The 21,601-nt window shown below is 46.9% G+C and overlaps 2 non-coding genes across 2 annotated transcripts; both read left to right on the top strand.

The window, feature by feature from the left end:
- Positions 1–234: 234 nt before the first annotated feature.
- Positions 235–323, top strand: TRNAR-UCU (transfer RNA arginine (anticodon UCU)). Its single transcript is given in 2 exon segments — positions 235–271; positions 288–323. It is a non-coding gene; the product is annotated as a tRNA-Arg (tRNA).
- A 6,500-nt stretch (positions 324–6,823) lies between these two features.
- TRNAQ-CUG (transfer RNA glutamine (anticodon CUG)) lies at positions 6,824–6,895 on the top strand. The gene has a single exon. It is a non-coding gene; the product is annotated as a tRNA-Gln (tRNA).
- The last annotated feature ends 14,706 nt before the right edge of the window (positions 6,896–21,601 follow it).

Genomic DNA, 21,601 nt, shown 5'->3' with positions numbered 1-21,601 from the left:
GTGAGAAGGTGAACAGGAATCACCAACAACGAGAAGCTTCCTGTGTAAAGTAACTATAACCCGGCCCAAAACACGTCACACCTCCCAGACCCGTGACTGGACCTGGAGCAGTCCCGTCCGTCTCGTGCTTAGAGATGTGTTTGCACTTTCACTAAAGGGAAAGTGATCGAACTCGAGCGTCATTATTTCTCAATTTCACCAGTAATGCACTCAGTGGCGCGCGCTTCCACAGGTGGCTCTGTGGCGCAATGGATAGCGCGTTGGACTTCTGGGCAGGCTGGGAAGGCATTCAAAGGTTGTGGGTTTGAGTCCCACCAGAGTCGTTTTGATACAGAGTGCTCCGAATTATGACATAAAAGTTTATTCACACATTTCGAGAGCGCACAAGGAGCAGGATTGGTTTGTGCATGATTTTCCAGAGCTGCATTTTATTCCCCATAACTGGGGGCGCTGTGCAGCCCCTGCTCCTGGGAGCCCTGATGCAGACCTCTGTAGCCCAGCTGTTAGCGTCGCATATAGGCCAAAACGTGTGAGCAGAGACTCCTTCTCACATGCAGGATACTTACCCCCGCGCTGGGTGCGTAGAGTGCACGGGGCAGGGAGGGGCGTCATCCACTCATTGCTGTACAGGTGTGAGGGAGTCTTTGCGCTTTGTGCTCACAGGGTCTGTGGTGTTTTGTACACTGGGGCGATTTCACCAGAGAAGCACAATAGCTTATCTGTGGAGGGTGCCCTGGGCCGGGTCAGGGGTAGTAGAGTGGGGTCCAGACAGGTTCTGCATCTTGTCACTATTCTTGAGGTGGACAGAGCGTGCAGGAGGGTTTTAACACATATTCCTGTTTGAGCCTCAATTGTGTCTACACCGGCACCGCAGCAGCGCTAGTCCACATGATCTGCGCCTCTGGGAGCTACAACATCCTTCAGGGCATACAGCAGCCTCCCTTAATGCCCCATCACACCTGATCCTCGAAGCTTGGTTCTGGCTGGGAGCGGTGGGGGCTCTCACCAAGCTGCCTTAGTGAAAAGCACACCCACCACCCACATCTACAACCACCATCTTGTGAGCCCCCCACTTGTGGACTGGGAGGGAACAGCAGTCCTGGAAGAGGGTGTCCATATCCAGCCCTGGGGGGCACATCTGGCAGGATTGCTGAGGGTCTGTGGGTCTGTTCCTAGCCAGACAAGAGAGCCAGCTGCTAGATATAGCCCTGGCACCCTGTCCTCTCTAACCGCAGCGCAGGGTGCATCGTCTGTCAGTCAATGAGACATCTCTGGATCACTGATCGAAAGAATCTGCTCCATGTTTGAACCTGGCTCAGACTAGAATGTGTACAGCAGAGCTCTGCTCTCGTCTCGGGGGCTGACATCCCTTCTCAAATGACCCTTTTTTGGCAAAGTGCCTAGCTGTAGTTTGTGAACCCTAGCTCTGCCGGCACCTAGGGAAACCTACCAAACCCACACATTTCTGAAAAGTAGACACCCGGGGGCTTTCAGGGAGGTTTGGCTTGTGTGTATTCCCCAATGTTTCCATACCCAGAATCCCCTGCAAACATCAATTACTTATCACAAACCAACCTGGTTTTGCATGGGGGTCCCATACTTTTTTGGCCCGGGGCTCGGCAGCTATCTATGAAAACCTACCAAACCCACCCATTTCTGGAAACTAGACACTGGGGGGAGTCCAGCAAGGTATGGCTTGAATGGGTCCCCCATGATTCTCCTACCCAAAATCCCCTGGAAACCTCAAATTGTGCTGAAACATTCACTTTTTTCTCAAATTTCTGTGTGGGAAAGTTCTGAAATCTATGTGGATCCACACATTTCCTCCCACACAGCATTTCCCCAGGTCTCCCGATAAAAATGATTCATCACTTGCGCGGGTGAGTCAAAGACCGCGACAGGCAAGTGCCCAGAACCTATTGATGTGACATCAAAATTACCTATCACAAACCAACCTGGTTTTGCATGGGGGGTCCCATGAGTTTTTATCCCGGGGCTTAGCGGCCATCTAGGGAAACCTACCAAACCCACACATTTCTGGAAACTAGACACCCAGGAGAGACCAGCAAGGCATGGGTTTTGAGCCATTTCCTGTTGTGGGCACTATTCCTACCCACACAAGTGAGGTACCATTTTTATCGGGAGATTTAGGGTAATTCAGATTTGTAAAGCAAATGTTATTACCTATTGACTTTTGATGCATTTCTGCCTTCCAAATGAAAGACATTGTGTAAAAAAGAAGTCATTTTTAAAAATGACCGATAATTCTAATGCTAGTATGAGTTTTCTCAATTTCAGAAATGTGCAAATATCTACTGTTTCTAAACTCTATTTTTTGTTCCCATGTCAGAAATACATAGGTGTCTTTCATACCGATTTTTCCATATATACATTTTCCCACAATAATTACTATTTACCCGGTGCATAATAAAAAGCCATTGCAAATTGCTGCTCAGTTTATGACTCTGGATTCGTCTGGTTCTTGGTGAACCTACAAGTCCTATATATCCCCACAACGAGGAAGGTCCAGCGGATGTAACAGTATAATGCTTTCAGAGAGCTGCCATAATTACAAGAAGTTACAGGTGAAAACGTTGACACAAAAGTCTGTTTTTTTCAAAGAATTTTCAATTTTTCTAATATTTAACTGTTAGTTTCTATAAAGAAACCTTGCTGGATCTACACAAATAACCTTTGCTGAATTTACAATTGTGTCTACTTTTCTGAAATGTATAGCTTGCCAGGATCCATTATTGCTTTCATACCCATTTCTACCATTTACTGGAAGGAGGTTAAAAGCAAAAAAAATTACAAAAATAGGCTATGTCCCAGATAAATGCCAAAATGGTGTAAAAAATGTTGGTTTTCAGACAAAAGTCCACCATTCCCTTAAAGCTGGGAAAATGGTGATTTCAGCCCCAGAACCCCTTTTTTTATATCATTTGCAGGGAAAAACTCAGGCGCTTTTATTTGCAGCCCTTTTCCCCCCAAAAAACTAAATGTAGCTGTATTTTGGCTAATTTCTGGGTCCCCTCAAGGGGAATCCACAAACCCTGGATACCTTTACAATCCCTATGATGTTGGAAGAAAAGGACACAATTTTGGCGTGGATACCTTATTTGGTCAAAAAGTTACAGGGGCCTAAGCACACACTACCCCCAATAGTCAAAAAAATCCTTAGCACAGGGGAGGAAAAGGCCTAGCAGCAAAGGGGTTAATACAAAGATTTAACAAGCACAGAGCAAGCGCTGTGCAGGGGAAACCTAGCAAGGTGGTTTTGTGAAGCAGAGAAGGCAGGGTCTGAGTGAAGAGGTGAGCAGAGGTCTGAGTGAGAGAGTAGAGGAGAGCAGAAAAGGACACTTGTGAGGAAAGAATATTATTGAGAACAGAGATTGAGTTTTTTATGAGACTATTTGATGGTAAGAAGAGAGGTTGGGATACAGGAGGACAGGTGATGTGTAAACCGCGTGCGGATGCGTTCACTGTAGGAGCACTGGCATCGGGACTCAGTGACAATAGCAAGACTGTAGGAAGTGACAACCAAAGGAGTTACTGCTGTGGTAGCAGGACAGACTGTGACCTCAATGGAACTTTCAGGATCCGGTTGAAGCATCTCTGAGAGCAACATCACTAGTGGAAACAGGAATGAGCGTGACAGCAGTTTAAAGTCACCGAATGGCCCCTGCATGAAAGTGCTAGCATCATTCACACATCCACTAAATCATCCATACCCTTATCACCATAGACCTCGCACAGGCATCTGTGTGAACTCTGCATATCACTGCTGCTTGAACTGCACACGCAACATTTAAATCAACTGTGCAAGTATTTCAGAATGTATCAAAATTAGCAAAGCACAAATTAATCGCATTCTTTGTTAATTCTGAAGTGTGTTGGAAAGAAATACTTCAATAGGATCAAAACAAATCAATACACTAGGTGATGCAGATTCCAAACATTATCATGTATGCATTGTACAGTTTTATTAGTTAAAATTGTATTGGTCATTTCAATTGAAAATGTGCTGTCTGTGCCTTTCGGATTGAAATGTAGATGCACTCAAGGCACAAACATGAACACTCCCCTGAAACAAAGACGGCTGTAAAAAAAAAACAACTCCTGCACAGTAAAACAATGTGTGTTCTGGGACAGAGATCTGCCTGAAAACACCCTCCCACCCCCCAACCTGTGATGAGACGGTCCAGAAAACACAGCAGCAAGCAGTCTAATGGAGTATATATATATATATATATATATATATATATATATATATATATATATATATATATATCCAAATCGAAGAGAGTTACCCCATGTGGAAGGAACCGCACAAAGGCAAGTCTATTTTCAGCTTTTATTCACAAAGGTTGCATGCAGGATTACAAATGGGCTGCATCCATGATGTTTGCCAGACGCGTTTCGGGTTCTCGTGACCCTTAATCATTGGCAGCTGAAAGTGAACTGCAGAGCTGGCCGCCAAACAACTTGTACTCATTTCACTCCTCCTTTGTGGGCGAGGCCCAAATTTCCCATGGCCTTCTGGTGCTTGAAGTCGTTGGCAATAACACTCAAGTGAGTCCGTCTGCAGCCCGCTAAAATTTATCAAAAATAAAACCACAGTGGGGTGATGGCAATCCCATGTGCAAACTTGCTGCATTCTTAGTCCTCCGTGATGGATTACCTTTCCCCAAACCGATGAGCACCTTGGGATGGCCTCACCACGGGAACGCTGTATTTAGCAGCTGGGTTCCTTCCGCGGCCGGGGTCCGACCGCTAACATCCAAATCGAAGAGAGTTACCCCATGTGGAAGGAACCGCACAAAGGCAAGTCTATTTTCAGCTTTTATTCACGAAGGTTGCATGCAATTACAAATGGGCTGCATCCATGATGTTTGCCAGACGCGTTTCGGGTTCTCGTGACCCTTAATCATTGGCAACTGAAAGTGAACTGCAGAGCTGGCCGCCAAACAACTTGTACTCATTTCACTCCTCCTTTGTGGGCGAGGCCCAAATTTCCCATGGCCTTCTGGTGCTTGAAGTCGTTGGCAATAACACTCAAGTGAGTCCGTCTGCAGTCCGCTAAAATTTATCAAAAATAAAACCACAGTGGGGTGATGGCAATCCCATGTGCAAACTTGCTGCATTCTTAGTCCTCCGTGACGGATTACCTTTCCCCAAACCGATGAGCACCTTGGGATGGCCTCACCACGGGAACGCTGTATTTAGCAGCTGGGTTCCTTCCGCGGCCGGGGTCCGACCGCCAACATCCAAATCGAAGAGAGTTACCCCATGTGGAAGGAACCGCACAAAGGCAAGGCAAGGCACAAAGGTCGGACCCCGGCCGCGGAAGGAACCAAGCTGCTAAATACAGCGTTCCCGTGGTGAGGCCATCCCAAGGTGCTCATCGGTTTGGGGAAAGGTAATCCGTCACGGAGGACTAAGAATGCAGCAAGTTTGCACATGGGATTGCCATCACCTCACTGTGGTTTTATTTTTGATAAATTTTAGCGGACTGCAGACGGACTCACTTGAGTGTTATTGCCAACGACTTCAAGCACCAGAAGGCCATGGGAAATTTGGGCCTCTCCCACAAGGGAGGAGTGAAATGAGTACAAGTTGTTTGGCGGCCAGCTCTGCAGTTCACTTTCAGCTGCCAATGATTAAGGGTCACGAGAACCCGAAACGCGTCTGGCAAACATCATGGATGCAGCCCATTTGTAATCCTGCATGCAACCTTCGTGAATAAAAGCTGAAAATAGACTTGCCTTTGTGCGGTTCCTTCCACATGGGGTAACTCTCTTCGATTTGGATATATATATATATATATATATATATATATATATATATATATATATATATATATATATACAGAGAGAGAGAGAGATAACTCTAACCACCAGTATATGCAGTAGACCCTTGTACTCACTACCATTCCTATATGATTCTTAGAGTATATCCATTTGTATCTCTTCCGTGAGTGACTTTACAACTTGTACATTTGGAATTTTCTCTGTTTGTATCTTTTATGTAAATCATGCAATGCTAAATCCTTATGTATCACAACTGGTTCTTTTATAAAGCGCACTGACACCTTCGAGTAATGTTCGCGCTACAGAAAATCGCATTAAATAAATAAATACAAGCAACCACGATCAGCCAGACTCACAGGGAAGGGGCCTCTCTGAGCCCCCCCATCCTCTCGAGTTTTAGAGCAGCGAGGGGTCGTCGCCCCTTCAAATTATGGGGGGTGTGGGAGATACTTCTTCTCAATGTATCGATCCTGTACACACAGAATCCCTAGAGTGTGCCTCGCCTTGAAGCCGGTTTCTGTGAGCTAGGCAGTTTATTTCTGTGCTGAAGATTTCTTACTTGACACAGGTTTAATAAAAGAAATAGCGCTTCTTGAGTTCCTCACTCACTTCTAGCGCTGCAGCAATACATTAACACCTCCTTTCTCCACAGTAGATTGCTCAGAAGCGTTTTTTTATGTTTACCCCCTGATGGCATGTTTACTTTAAGTTTAAATCAGTTCATTGATGTTTATTATTTTGTAGGCACATTTGAAAAAACAAGGTCTGTGAACTGTAAAGGCATGTTAGCGTCCATTTAACTCTCTCAGAACTGGAAGGGAAATGATTTCATTTCCAATAATGAGGGTCACAACCTTGAATTTACCACATTATTTTTGGAGCGGGCAGTAACTGGCAGCCTGAAGAGCACAAGGGAGCAGAGTTCAAGTGACTAAAATTAGAACTACAAACTAGAGATGACCCCCTCCCCAGTCCAGCAGTAAAACTTCCGCGTGGGGGTGGAGTTTCTAGCCGGTTCCATGGTGTAATGGTTAGCACTCTGGACTCTGAATCCAGCGATCCGAGTTCAAATCTCGGTGGGACCTGAGGTTTTATTTGCTCATAAATAAATTGCACTTTACATGACTGCAGTCTTGAAAATAATCCCTACGTTTGCATCACAAACAAATGTTTTGTTTTTTAAAGCGCCCCATGCCCTGCTTTCACTTTAAAGGCAGCCACACCCTTTAACTTGAAAGCGCAGCATGAGGCGCTTAAAAAAACATTTGCAATGCAATATCTCAGACTCACGTAAATGCGAGTCCTGTTGCATTGCAAATGCTTCTAATTATTGTTTCAGTGTTCGGTCTCATGCACTGCAGCGTAATGGATTAGTTAACCGATTCCACTAAACTCTACTGACTCAAACTTTAACCATGACAGCAGTAGGTGTTTGTGAGGCTTGGCTTTAATTGTTTTGCACCTGACCCTGAAAATATTGATGTAAATGTATATATAATTTATTTAATCGTCCAGGCAGAAATCCTGATTCCACGCAGCACAGGCTGCTTATAGCAACTCATGTGGGATGAAAAATATATTCTTTTGCGGTTCTGTATTCAATTGCTGGGTCTTCACCCTTAAACTCATTAGGGCTGAAATGTGATGGATGAACCAGTTCACGTAAACGCCGTCATTTCAGATTTTAATCACCACAGCGCGGGTGTTTTCGAAGATTGTATATACCTGTTTTATACCTTAGTTTTAGTAGGAGCGTCGAGTGTGTTGTCACGTCATCCTTCGAGTACAGTATTCCAGCGTGATGGCTTCTATTGCAATCAACCAGTCCTAGTGGCCTGATGGATAACGCACTGGTCTTCCAAGCCAGAGATTGGGGGTTCAAGTCCCATCTGGGATGGGAACAGTTATGTTTTGCACTGTATCCAGTTTTGTCAGGGTTTCACTCTCAACAACCTTAGGACTGTAGGGAAAGTCAAACGCTTTAAACGAAGTCAAGTGGCTCAATTGTAACAATTTGAAACCGAAACACGGACGATCAATCCCGGCTTCCCCACTTCACTAAATTGTGTGATTCTCAGACATTGTTTCCTTTCCATTTCCCTCCTTTTTCTTCATGATCACATATCAAATGACCAGGAAAATACATGAGTTCATGAAGTGCCCTGGACGAAACCAACTTGTGTATGATTTTATAAACTATAATGTTGTCCATGCCTAATAGCAACATAGGCCCCCCAAAACAGTGCGTATAACAAATGACTCGTCTCTTAGCTTAGTATTGCTGTTGTTGTCCGTGTGGATGGGAGGAAGGCAGGAATGTTTCTTAAATTCATGTTAGAAAAATATCACTATTGAAGAAATCCGATATACGAAGCTGAAACGGTTCTGCATATTAATGATATAAACTTTTAGAATTTTGAAGCAACTTTATCATATTTTCATAGGTTTGATGAAATAGGTTTTTAAATATGAAAGTGTTCCTAAAGGTAAGTGGTGCATGACATTTAGTAACTTCCTTTCTATAACTTCAATTAACCTGAAAACAAACGCGTCCCCATTTATTTAACAACTTTTTAATGTTAGGACTGATTCAAGTTAAGAATCGAGCCTGGTGTATCACTGTCTCAGAACAGAAGATGCATGTGTGAGGCTTTCTTTTCATGTGTTTAAAGAAGAGGAAATTTATCTATGTTCCTTCGGTTCTTATCCTTTTTAGGTTTCGCCTGGCGTTCGCTGCGCAGCAGCGTTCGCGCAGGCAAAATCTTTTGAGAAGCAGTCTTGGCTTTGTCCCACCTCTCTGTTCCATTGGCTAGCTCCATAAATGGAGGCTAGCCATTGGAACAGAGAGGCGTCAGTCATTGTGGGAGCAGATTCGTGGGCGTTCCGGCGATTTTTTTTGCTCTCCGCCCCTTTGTGAACGTCATTGCGACGGTGGGCGGTGGTTTATTATTTATTTATTTTAGGGTTTTTTGGGTCATTCCTCCAGGCCGACAGCCGCTGGAAGAAGTCCTGGTGAGTGCTCCCCTCCCCTCCCGCTGTCCGTGTGCCCGTTCCCGCCCCCCCTCCCGCTGTCCGTGTGCCTGTTCCCGCCCCCCCCTTGCATTAAAAAGAAGCACAGCTGGAGGTAGCATTTCCAATACAGTGAAATAAGAGCAGCTGACTCTTCAGCTTGCAGTGTAATTAGCAAACTGAGCACTGCCTACCTCTCCCTCCCTCCTCTCACGCTCTCCCTTACTCACACACTTGCTATTCTTCCCTCCCTGTTTCACATCTCCAGAGTCCAGGCTCCGGCCACCCCAAGTCTGCCCGGGGGTTATTCCAGGAGCACGCACAGCCTCTGGGGAGGTAAGCTCTGGGGAACAATGCACCTGCTGTGGGGCAGCTGTGTCGCAGTCAGCTGCCTTTGGCCATGCTAACTTTTTTTTAGGGCTTTAACAGCAAACACGTCTCGGCTCAGAAGTAGGGAAAAAATGAATACATGTTTACCTAGTGCGGAATTATGATTATTTTTAAGGAAAACTTGCTGCGTCTCCACATTGGTGCTTAAAAAACGCGAGAGCCCCCGCCCCCCCTCTTTCGCAGGCGAGCTGGCGGGCATTCTATGAGGAAGTTGTGGGACTGGCTGCGTGTTGCTGCTTTATTCATCTCCATGGTGCCCTGGTGTCTGCATGTGTACAATGGTTAATCTGTGCTGGGTTAATGCAGATGTCAGGGCGCATTTAGCGCCCGCTCGCAAACGTGAATACGGTTTGTTTGTCAAATGATTTTATTTTTTAAGGGCATGGGGAAGTTTAGAAGCGTTAGATGTAATACAAATTTGCTTTTTACTTTGGAAATGTTGAGGTAGGAGTGGCACAAGACGGTAAACAATTTTAAACATAGTGTTTGGCTGCCAGCGGTTTCCATAACTACTTAGTCACTCCTGTGTGTGTGTTTTTTTTATCTTTAAGAAGAGCGTAATTAACAAAGCTTTTTGAAGTGTCCCCCTTCCTTAGACAGTTCTGTTGAGTCAAAAATCTAGTTAGGTTTTGCCTGGCTGCTGGAACTTTAAAAAAGGCAGCAAGCTGTGGTCGGCTGGTAGCTCGATTTGGATGAACATATGGCATTAAAAAGGAGCACAGCTGGAGGTAGCATTTCCAATACAGTGAAATAAGAGCAGCTGACTCTTCAGCTTGCAGTGTAATTAGCAAACTGAGCACTGCCTACCTCTCCCTCCCTCCTCTCACGCTCTCCCTTACTCACACACTTGCTATTCTTCCCTCCCTGTTTCACATCTCCAGAGTCCAGGCTCCGGCCACCCCAAGTCTGCCCGGGGGTTATTCCAGGAGCACGCACAGCCTCTGGGGAGGTAAGCTCTGGGGAACAATGCACCTGCTGTGGGGCAGCTGTGTCGCAGTCAGCTGCCTTCGGCCATGCTAACTTTTTTTTTAGGGCTTTAACAGCAAACACGTCTCGGCTCAGAAGAAGGGAAAAAATGAATACATGTTTACCTAGTGCGGAATTATGATTATTTTTAAGGAAAACTTGCTGCGTCTCCACATTGGTGCTTAAAAACCGCGAGAGCCCCGCCCCCCCTCTTTCGCAGGCGAGCTGGCGTGCATTCTCTGAAGAAGTTGTGGGACTGGCTGCGTGTTGCTGATTTATTCATCTCCATGGTGCCCTGGTGTCTGCATGTGTGCAACGGCTAATCTGTGCCGGGTTAATACAGATGTCAGGGCGCATTTAGCGCCCGCTCGCAAACGTGAATACGGTTTGTTTGTCAAATGATTTTATTTTTTAAGGGTATGGAGAAGTTTAGTTTGTACCAGCGACTTAGGAATGCGATCCAATTGGATTTTAAGGTAAACTTTTTGTTCCGTTGTATTTTTTTTGTATTTGAATAATGAGACGTGTTATTTGTGGTTAATGAAACCCTAACAATACAATTTGAAAAGAATGTTTTTGATCAAATTGGTAGCGAAGTGGGTAATTAATTTGAGCGTATATATAACATTGTATGAGGCGTTAGATGTAATACAAATTTGCTTTTTACTTTGGAAATGTTGAGGGAGGAGTGGCACAAGACAGTAAACAATTTTAAACATAAGATTAGGGTGATGGGGGTGGGTTTCAGATTTTCAAAGCAGAGGGAGAGTGTGCTTTTGTGTTTTTGTAACAATTCCTTGTAAAAGCCGACATTCACCTAAGCATACCAGACTGAAAACCTCTGTTCCCATCCATTTTCCAGAAAATGTATTTATTAGGGGTGTAACTCTCCCAACTCCCCGAATCTACGCCCCTGCTAACTGGCGACATTAACATAAGAGATAAAGTTTTGAAGAAGAATATGTTAATACACAAGTGAACGTAAATGACCAGCATCAAGGTTTGTTTCGTTAGGATGTAACTGTTTGCTGTGCCACTTTTGCAGGTGTAGGAGGGACCAGCACCTTTGTGAGGAGATAATGGGGCAGCACTTACAAAACATATCTTAAGCGTGAACAACATTGAGGCCACGGGTGGAAACACACTCACTCACTCTCACACACAAACTCTCACACACACACACTCAACCAATCAATCAATCAAGGCATTTATATGGCGCGCTACTCACCCGGAGGGTCTCAAGGCGCTTGGGGGGGTCTGTTACTGCTCAAACGGCCAGGTCTTGAGTTGCTTCCTGAAGGAGAGGTGATCTTGGGTCAGGCGTAGGTGGATGGGGAGGGAGTTCCAAGTCTTGGCAGCCAGGTAGGAGAAGGATCTTCCTCCCATGGTGGTTCTTCGGATGCGTGGAACAGCGGCGAGGGCGTGGCTGGTTGATCGTAGCTGGCGGGTGGGAGTGTAGAAGGTCAGGCGGTTGTTGAGGTACCTGGGGCCCAGGTCGTGGAGGGCCTTGTGTGCGTGGGTGAGGAGTCAGAATGTGATTCTCTTGTTGACGGGGAGCCAGTGCAGGTCTCTCAGATGTCTGGAGATGTGGCAGTGTCGGGGGATTTCCAGGATGAGACGTGCGGAGGCTTTCTGTATGCATTGGAGTCTTTTCTGTAGTTTGGCTGTGGTTCCGGTGTAGAGGGTGTTTCCATAGTCCAGTCGGCTGGTGACTAGTGCCTGGGTCACCGTCTTCCTGGTTTCGGGTGGGATTCATCGGAAGATCTTTCGGAGCATGCGTAGGATGTTGAAACATGAAGAGGAGACGGCGTTGACTTGTCTGGTCATCGAGAGGGAGGAGTCCAGGATGAAACCCAGGTTGTGTGCATGGTCCGTTGGTTTGGGTGCGCTGCCCAGGGCGGGGGGCCACCAGGAGTCGTCCCAGGCAGAGGGTGATGATCCGAGGATGAGGACTTCCGTCTTGTCCGAGTTCAGTTTCAGGCGGCTGTTCATCATCCACTTGGCTACGTCTTTCATCCCTTCGTGTAGGTTGATTCTTGCGGTGGCTGGGTCGTTGGTGAGGGAGAGGATCAGTTGGGTGTCGTCGGCGTAGGAGATGATGTTGAGGTTATGTTGGCGTGCGATGGGTGCAAGGGGGCTCATGTAGACGTTGAAGAGGGTGGGGCTGAGCGATGATCCTTGTGGTACGCCGCAGATGACTTCGGTGGCCTCGGATCTGAACGGGGGGAGGCGGACTCTCTGGATTCTTCCGGCGAGGAACGAGATAATCCACCCTAGTGCCTTCTCTTAGATTCCGATGTTGCTGAGGCGCTGTACTAGGGTGCGGTGGCAGACGGTTTTGAATGCTACGGAGAGGTCCAGGAGGATGAGGGCCGCTGTTTCCCCGTTGTCGAGTAAGGCTCAGATGTCGTCAGTGGCTGCGATGAGGGCGGTCTTGGTGCTGTGGTTGGCTCGGAAGCCGGACTGCGAGTGGTCGAGGGATCAGTTCGTCTCGAGGAAGGCGGCAAGCTGCTTGTTGACGGTCTTCTCGATAACCTTGGCTGGAAAGGGGAGGAGCGAGATTGGGCGGTAGTTCTTGAGGTCAGTGGGGTCTGCTGAAGGTTCACTCACTTGTTTTTGCAGAGAGATTGCTGACGTTTCTTTTATTTGCAATGTCAAGATTAGGGAGAGCTCCCCAGGGCCTGGGCGCATGACGACTTCTCCACGAATTGTTCTGTGGAAGAGACACAAGGGGGCGCTGTGCTTGCTTCCCTGCCCCATGGCTGTGCTTGCTTCCCTGCCCCATGGCTGTGCTTGCTTCCCTGCCCCCTGGCTGTGCTTGCTTCCCTGCCCCCTGGCTGTGCTTGCTTCCCTGCCCCCTGGCTGTGCTTGCTTCCCTGCCCCCTGGCTGTGCTTTCTTCCCTGCCCCCTGGCTGTGCTTTCTTCCCTGCCCCCTGGCTGTGCTTTCTTCCCTGCCCCCTGGCTGTGCTTTCTTCCCTGCCCCCTGGCTGTGCTTGCTTCTCTGCCCCCCGGCTGTGTTTGCTTCCTTGCCCCCTGGCTGTGCTTGCTTCCCTGCCCCCTGGCTGTGCTTGCTTCCCTGCCCCCTGGCTGTGCTTGCTTCCCTGCCCCCTGGCTGTGCTTGCTTCCCTGCCCCCTGGCTGTGCTTGCTTCCCTGCCCCCTGGCTGTGCTTGCTTCCCTGCCCCCTGGCTGTGCTTGCTTCCCTGCCCCCTGGCTGTGCTTGCTTCCCTGCCCCCTGGCTGAGCTTGCTTCCCTGCCCCCTGGCTGAGCTTGCTTCCCTGCCCCCTGGCTGAGCTTGCTTCCCTGACCCCTGGCTGAGCTTGCTTCCCTGCCCCCTGGCTGAGCTTGCTTCCCTGCCCCCTGGCTGCGCTTGCTTCCCTGCCCCCCGGCTGCGCTTGCTTCCCTGCCTCCTCACTGTGCTTGTTTCCCTGCCCCCTCGCTGCGCTTGCTTCCCTGCCCCCTCACTGCACTTGCTTCCCTGCCCCCTCACTGCACTTGCTTCCCTGCCCCCTCGCTGTGCTTGCTTTCCTGCCCCCTCGCTGTGCTTGCTCTCCTAGGTGTGTGTGTGTGTGTGGCTCTGGGTATGTGGGTGTGTGTGGCTCTGGGTGTGTGGGTGTCTGTGGCTCTGGGTGTGTGGGTGTGTGTGGCTCTGGGTGTGTGTGTGTGTGTGTGGCTCTGGGTGTGTGTGGCTATGGGTGTGTGGGTGTGTGTGTGGCTCTGGGTGAGTGGGTGTGTGTGGCTCTAGGTGTGTGGGTGTGTGTGGCTCTGGGTGTGTGTGGCTCTGGGTGTGCATGGGTGAATTTTGCAAATCTGGCGTTCGCAAATTTTGCGAATTTTGCGAATTTGCGAACTCGCAATCCGCAAAATCCACGAATTGTCGCGAATTTGCTTTTTTTTTTGTGTGTTCGCAAGGGTTTCTGCCAGTTCGCGAGGATTTGGTACTAGTTCGCAATTGCAAACTTACTTGTCGGCTCGCAACGGTCGCGACTATGTTGTTTCTACGCCTGGTTCATCATCCCAGCCTCCCAGCACCCTCTGTTTCACCACTGCCACCCTCTCTTTCACCCATGCCACCCTCTGGTACATTAATGCCACCCTCTGGTTCATCATCACTGTAGATGAGGGGGGGGAAAAGCAAGCACACCTGCCCTGCTTCAACTGACATGAATTAATTTGGGGTTAGTTTATAAATGTGTCACTGTTTTAAAATTCCAGGTCTAGCACCTGCTTCCTTATCAGTAATTTGCTTTCTGTTGCAGTGCAATTTTTTTTCCAGGAACTTTGTGGCCTACTTCTAGCTATTCTATGAGCCTGCTGTGAGGGTCAGAGCAGGGTCATACAATTGTTGCAACTAGCAACTGAACTCAGGAGGGGCCCCAGTCAGGAAGCACTACAGTGAATTGTTACTAATGATGAGTTTGAACTCTTGCACCTGCCGATTGCTTTCAGTTTTGCAAAACTCGTTTTTCTGCAATTTCGCTGATTCGCGGGGCGCGAACACGCGCGAGATCGGATTCGGAAGCCGCGAATTCGTGCGAATATGCGATTTCTTTTTTTGCGGCGTGTTAGTTCGCAAGGTTTTGTGCGTTTTCGCGAGCCGCTTGTAGCGCAAGGTGCGAAGTTACCCTTGCGGTCGTTCAAGGGCGCGGCCATCTTGTTTGCATGACGTATTTCCGTTTCCGGGCGCGAAGTGTAATCTCGCAAAGTGTGCGGCTCGCAAGTACAATTTCGCGAGTGTTCGCGAGGAACATCTCGCGCGAACTTACCCGCGCGGTCGTGAACGGGCGTGGCCATCTTGTTTCTCATTCATTGCTATGGTTCTGGGCATGCTTCTTGTATCCTCTCTAAATATGTGCCATCCTTTGCTTGTTTGAAGTTTTTTTTGATCTATTTTACTTATTATCTACCCCTCTATTTTTCTAGCCCTATATTTTTGTGTTTACTGCTACTTTTTGTTAATTTTAAACTACTTTTTTAAACTCTTTTCTTTTCTTCTCTTCCCTATTCTATTTTCTTTATTCCTTTCCGCCCAGACCATGGTGAAGGGAGCCGGGAAGCATCCCGAGAAGGGGAAGGGTCCCGTACCCCGTGCCCAGCTCCCGTGAGGGCGTTTGAGGGGGGAGACAGTCGCACCCCGGGAGATTTTCAGCCCGGAGGAGGTGGGCGCACTACTGTTCTATGTACAGCGCCACCTCCCCAGGACCATAATGGCAGGTGGCAAGATCGGAGGCGGATGCGGGATCGCCGGAAGCGGTGGGATAAGGTGTGCCGGGCCATGTACCACCACTCTCGGGTCCGACGCACCTACAACCAGGCCACCCACGGCTGGACGGATGTCCTGACCCGTGAACGAGATCTGCTCGACCTGCTTGGCCTCGAGATCCCTGGGCTTGGTGAGTAGTAGTAGTAGCTATTTCTTTACTACTCTGTTTTCTCCTGCTGTGTTATTATATTGCAATTTTTTTTTTTTACCAAAAGCAATAATGCTGCTCATTACATTGTAGGTAAATTATATTTCAAAATCTTCTGTGCATTTCAGGTGCACTGCTCTCCTTCTCAGTAGTGTTGCTACTATGCTTATTTGTTTCCGATTTTGTGTTCGTTTCATTGGCCAGTGAAATTATGTATGAGTGTAGTTTAAAGAACTGCGTAATGCTACACACTAAGGTTCAGATGTTTAATTACCGGCGCTTCCCTGCAAAGTAGCAGGGATGCGCCAGTAATTGTGCGCCACGCCACTATCACCCATGGTGCGCCGTGTTTACAATGCGGCGCACCATGGGCCGAAAACGTCACCAAAGCGTTACGCATCTGTGCCGTAAGGGTGGCGCATTGCTGGAGTTGCCTCGCAACGATGGCGCAGCTCCATCAATGCTCTGGGGTGCCCTATCTCCCCAAAGCTGCGTTAAGCCGTACATCTGCTTCAAGCAGGCGCAGGGTTTGAGTCACGCATCATTGTCGTTAAAGTGAGTGATTGAAATCTTGTAGATTTCCCTCAGCCACTTTTAGGATGCGTTCCTGCGCAGGAACGCCCTCCCTTGCGCCGGAACATCCCCTGATGGCGCAGGGCTTTACAACGTGATGCATCTCCCATATGCGTCACGTTGTTAATATACGCCGCGCCATTGCGCCTCTTTTGTGCTGCCGCTGCGTCACAAAAGTCACGCAACAATGAAGCAAAAGAGCCGCAAGGGGCTTCTAAATCAGCCCCTACAGACTCAAGTCCAGTCCTTCCTTTGTACACATGGCGATAAGAAGAAATAGTGGTGGTGGATTGATAGTTTGAGTATTTTAATGACTGGTTAATGTAGTAGGAAACTTTAGTGTTGTCGCTGATCTGCAATCACGGTGGACTTTGGCTGTCACTTCGCGTGCTGCGGACTGCTGCCTGCCAATCCTAGGCAAACCTTTTTAGTACTTTGTGTAATGAGTTACATAAGAAGTTTACAATTCGACGGTCCGCAAATCAAGCAATGCTAATAACGTAGTAGACCGCATGAGATTGGAAGCAATAATGGAATAGAACTTTGTGAACATTCTAAAGAAAAGACTAGTCCCTCTCTGACCAGGCATCTTCTTTCTTTGTTGCTGCTGCTCAGAAAGATAAGTACTACCGCTCTAAGCTTAGTACTATGATCTCATTTGACCTTATTAATGATATATGCTGAATGCTTGTATGTCTGAAAATCTTTACAGTGTTGTTATATGACATAGGTAAGGTTGTTTGCCTTTGTGGATATGATTTTTATCAGCAGTAACTTTCTTCTTTCCTTTTCTATGACCTAAGCGTTATCCCCTGTCCGATTAACTAGCTTTCCTTTTCCTTCTTATTGCTTAAAGCCATAAAAAAAAAAAGAGGGAAAACCATACTTACTTACTACTACTTATTATCAAAGGCATAATAATTTAAAATGTCTACATCGCCATCTCTCGACCAAAAGCTAGAGGAACTAGTTAATAAGGCTCTAGAGAAAGCCCTAGGCTCAATTGACGACGCTATAAATAAAAAATTGGACTCCCTTTCCAATCTACCCTCTGCACCCTCTACCAGTAAATCTAATGGAGTATCTAAAGGTAATAAAAAAAGGGCTATTATCCCGACTCAGTCCGAAAACGGCGCAAAAAAGCTGAAGAGCTCTATCTCTACAGGCCCTAGGGGCGCTGACCAGATTGGTGCCTCGGGCACCCCAGATGGGCATGGTATAGGCCCAGAACCTCCTACCCACATCGACAGCGATGAAAGCTGCGAGGAAGAGATTGAGCTATCGTGCTCATCAGGGTTTAATACAGATGTGGAGGATGAGAATGCTAGACGAAGCGGAAGCTTAGAAGGGGCTTCCAAGGCCTCGGCCTGTAACAGTACACCTCTAGACCCATTCGGGGAAGAAATGTTTGATCCCCTCCTAATTAAGCACCCACTCTCTCCAGAATGGACCCCCTCGCAACATATCGTTGACTATCTTTCATTCTGGCTCAGAAGAGAAATACCCCAAGAAGTGAGATCTAGACTCAGATCAGAATGCCCACGCCCATCCCTACCAAATAAAATCGCAATGACCCCAGAGTTAGACCCTAAGGTTGTGGCTTTTATAGCTAAAAACAATAGATCCTAGGAAAGGTCTGGATAAAGGGCTTAAATCTTGTCAAGATCGCCTTCTTGATGTAATAGGACCTCTTACTAAAATATTCGAGATGACAGAATCGGCATACGTAGGAAATAACCAAATTGATATCAAAGAACTACGAGAATGGGTGCAAAGAGCAATATGCCTTGTTGGCAATACTAACACTGCCATCTCCACCGGAAGGAGAAAAGGAGCCCTACTTAAAATAGATCCTAAACTCATTGAACTAGCCAAAAAAGACGGAGGTCCCGACTCACAAGGTCTCCTCTTTGGCGAGGACTTCATTAAAGAAATGGCTAAGTATGTGAGCGCGTTCAGCTCGATTCAAAAATCGCAGAAGGATATCAAAAAAGTATTCAACAATAGAGTTTTTGCCAGGGCCGGGAGAATACGGGGTCGTTTCCCCAGCCGTGGAACTCAATCTTCTAGACCCTTTAACACCCGTGGAGGGAGATTCTCCAGCAACTATGGCTCCAACAACTATGGATCCCAATTCTTCCCGCAGAGACAGAGGAACCGAGGAGGCACCTTCAGAGGCGAGCGGAGACAACGTTCCTTTTCCTCAGGTAGGAACCTTGAAAGACCATTCAGATATCCCTCCAAAGGTGGGAGGGAGACTACGCCAATTCGCTGGGAATTGGAACTTAGTAACACAAGACAATTGGGTTTTAGATACAGTAAAGGGTTACAAAATAGACTTTCTGGGTACTCCCTTTCAAACACGTCGCCCTTGCGAGATCACTTTCTCTCTCAAAGATCGAGACTTAGTCTCCAAAGAAGTACAAGAACTGTTACAAAAAGGGGCAATAGTCGAGACGCAAACACGGTTTCCTCAGCAATGTTTTTCTAGTGGAGAAGAAGAACAAGGAACAGAGGCCCGTAATAAACCTAAAAGATTTAAATCCTTGGGTAGTTTACCAACATTTCAAAATAGAGGGTATTCACCTCCTAAGGGATATTTTGAGGAAAGGGGACTGGCTCACGAGGTTAGACCTGAAAGACGCCTACTTAACAATTCCCATCTGGGAACCCCACCAGAAATTCCTCCAATTCACTTGGTTAGGGAAACTTTACCAATTCTGCAGTCTCCCATTCGGTCTGTCGTCCGCCCCCTGGTGTTTCACCAAGGTGTTACGCCCCGTAACTGCCTGGCTCAGGGAGAGAGGGGTGAGACTGATCATGTACCTAGACAACATCCTTATAATACCCCAGTCGAAGGAGACTGCATCTCTCCACACAAACCTTGCAATTCAGGTTCTGGAACTTCTGGGCTTCATCATAAATACCAAGAAATCTTGGTACTACTCCCGAACAACAAACACAATTCCTAGGTTTTACGGTAGACACTCTCAAAGCGGAACTGAAATTACCCTCCGAAAAAGTCAGGAAGGTGAGGAAGGAGTTGAGGAAGGCTCTCACGAAGAAGACCTTCCCTCTGAGAGTACTAGCGAGAATCGTTGGCCTCCTTTCTTCGACAATTCAAGCTATCTTCCCAGGACCCTTCCATTATCGGGCACTCCAAAGACTAAAGGCGAGCGCCCTAAGATCGAACCATTCATATTCCCATATGATTTCTTTGAATCAGGAATCAAAGACGGAACTGCTTTGGTGGCTCAGGAATGCGGAAGCATGGAATGGCAGAGCCATCTTCGGGGAACAACCGGATCTGATAATAGAATCAGATGCGAGCTTGGAAGGATGGGGAGCGAGATGTGGGAAATACTCCACAGGCGGTCGTTGGACCACTCAAGAGAAGAGATTGCATATCAACTGCTTAGAATTACTGGCAGGTTCATTTGCAATTCGCTGTTTTACACCCAAAACAGCGAAATGCTGTGTGACATTACGCATGGACAATGTTTCGGCAGTCCGCTATGTCAACAAACTGGGCGGTCCACATTCCAAGGGCCTAACGGACCTTGCCAAGAGTTTTTGGGATTATTGCTTGAACAAAGGTATTTCGGTTATAGCGGAACATATTCCGGGCCTGAGCAACGGTGTCGCAGACTGGTACTCCAGGAATTTCAGAGATTCAAGCAACTGGAGATTAGACAGACAGATCTTTTTGGCCATTCAATCAATCTGAGGTCCATACAAGATAGACCTTTTTGCAGATCGCCTAAACACACAACTGAAGGAATTCTTCAGTTGGAGACCGGACCGTCAATCTCAGAATGTAGATGCCTTCCTACAAGATTGGAGAGGTCTGAGACCTTATGCCTTCCCGCCGTTTGCATTACTCCCTCGGCTTCTCCTTCATGCTCGACGCTACCATGACATCATAACTGTAATAGCTCCTCTTTGGAGGTCCCAAGCCTGGTTTCCAGTCATTCTGGAAATGTGCATAGACTTTCCAATTCTAATACCCCCTTTCAGGGAAATGCTCTTGGGTCCAGAGGGAGACGTCCATCCCCTCGTGGATCAGGGTCTTCTAACTCTGACGGCCTGGAGGATTTCAGGAGACAATGGCAAATCCCTGGGCTTTAGCCAAATGCTTTCAGACTCATTTCTGAGTCGTGGGCTCAAGGTACAAGAAAGGCATATCGACTGGCATGGAGCAAATGGGTTCGCTGGTGTCTTCAACGAAGTCACGATCCCGTTTCAGTTGATCTAGTTTATATTATCAACTACCTATCTGAACTTTTTACTTCAGGACTCTCTTATAGAACCGTTAATGTCTATAGATCTGCAATTTCTGCAGGCCATTCTCTCATTGATGGTCTCTCCGTTGGACAGAATTTACTCACTAAAAAAATCATGAGAAGCATGAGAGTCATTAACCCTCCAACCGCTAAATATACCGCCCTTTGGGACATAACACTGGTACTCCGGACCTTATCATCCTGGGGGGGGAACTCTTCCCTTTCTTTGAAACGTATCTCTTTCAAACCTACTGTTTTATAATGTCTGGTATCTTTCAGAAGAACCTCCGATGTCAAAGCTCTAGATATTTCTAGCAGATCCTTTCAACCAGAGGGTGTATGTTTCTATCTTAAGAGAAGAACTAAAACTTTATCTTCCTCTATTTTCTACCCCTTCTTTCCTCAGAATGAAAGACTCTGCATGGTTAAATGTCTGAAAGAGTATGAGAGGAAGACTGCTAGTCTAAGATCAAATGAAACTCAGTTATTGATTTCCTTTAGATCTCCCCATAAAGGAGTTTCTTCTCCAACTCTAGCCAGATGGGTGAAAGGAGTTATGTGCGAAAGTGGTGTGAACACCTCTATTTTTGGAGCGCATTCCCTTAGGGGCGCTTCTGCTTCTAAAGCCTATTTTCTTGGTGGTGGTTTACAAGAAATTCTGAAGGCAGCAGACTGGTCTAATGATACTATGTTTAGAACTTGCTACTTTAGACCAATCTCTAATGTGATTGATAATGTTCTTAATGCACTTTGAACTTGCATAATATGGCCTCCGTGTCGTGCCATAAAATTTAGATTTTTCACAGCCTGCTGGGCAGAAAATCTGGATTTTATTAAGGACACAGAGGCTAATATTATCCCGCCTCTATTTTTAATATGATTTGTAACCCACCCTTTTTGTTTGAACAATATCTCGGTAATGTATTCTTCTTCTTTCAGATTAAAATCTACTGGTTCAGAAGCTGAAATTTTATTTGTTGGAATTCTGATGCTGAAAGTTTATTCGTTGGAATCCTGAAAGTTTATTCGTTGGAATCCTGAAAGTTTATCCGTTGGAATCCTGTTCCTTAATCTTTTCTTCACGTTGATCATCTTTCTTCGCAGCCTGACAAGAAGGAAGATGCCTGGTCAGAGAGGGACTAGTCTTCTCTTTAGAATGTT

Source organism: Lissotriton vulgaris, chromosome 1_1 (genome assembly GCF_964263255.1).
Source record: "Lissotriton vulgaris chromosome 1_1, aLisVul1.2, whole genome shotgun sequence".
Classification (NCBI taxonomy): Eukaryota; Metazoa; Chordata; class Amphibia; order Caudata; family Salamandridae; genus Lissotriton; species Lissotriton vulgaris.
The sequence above is the reverse complement of the archived record's forward strand: the minus strand, read 5'-3'. Positions and strand labels throughout refer to the sequence as shown.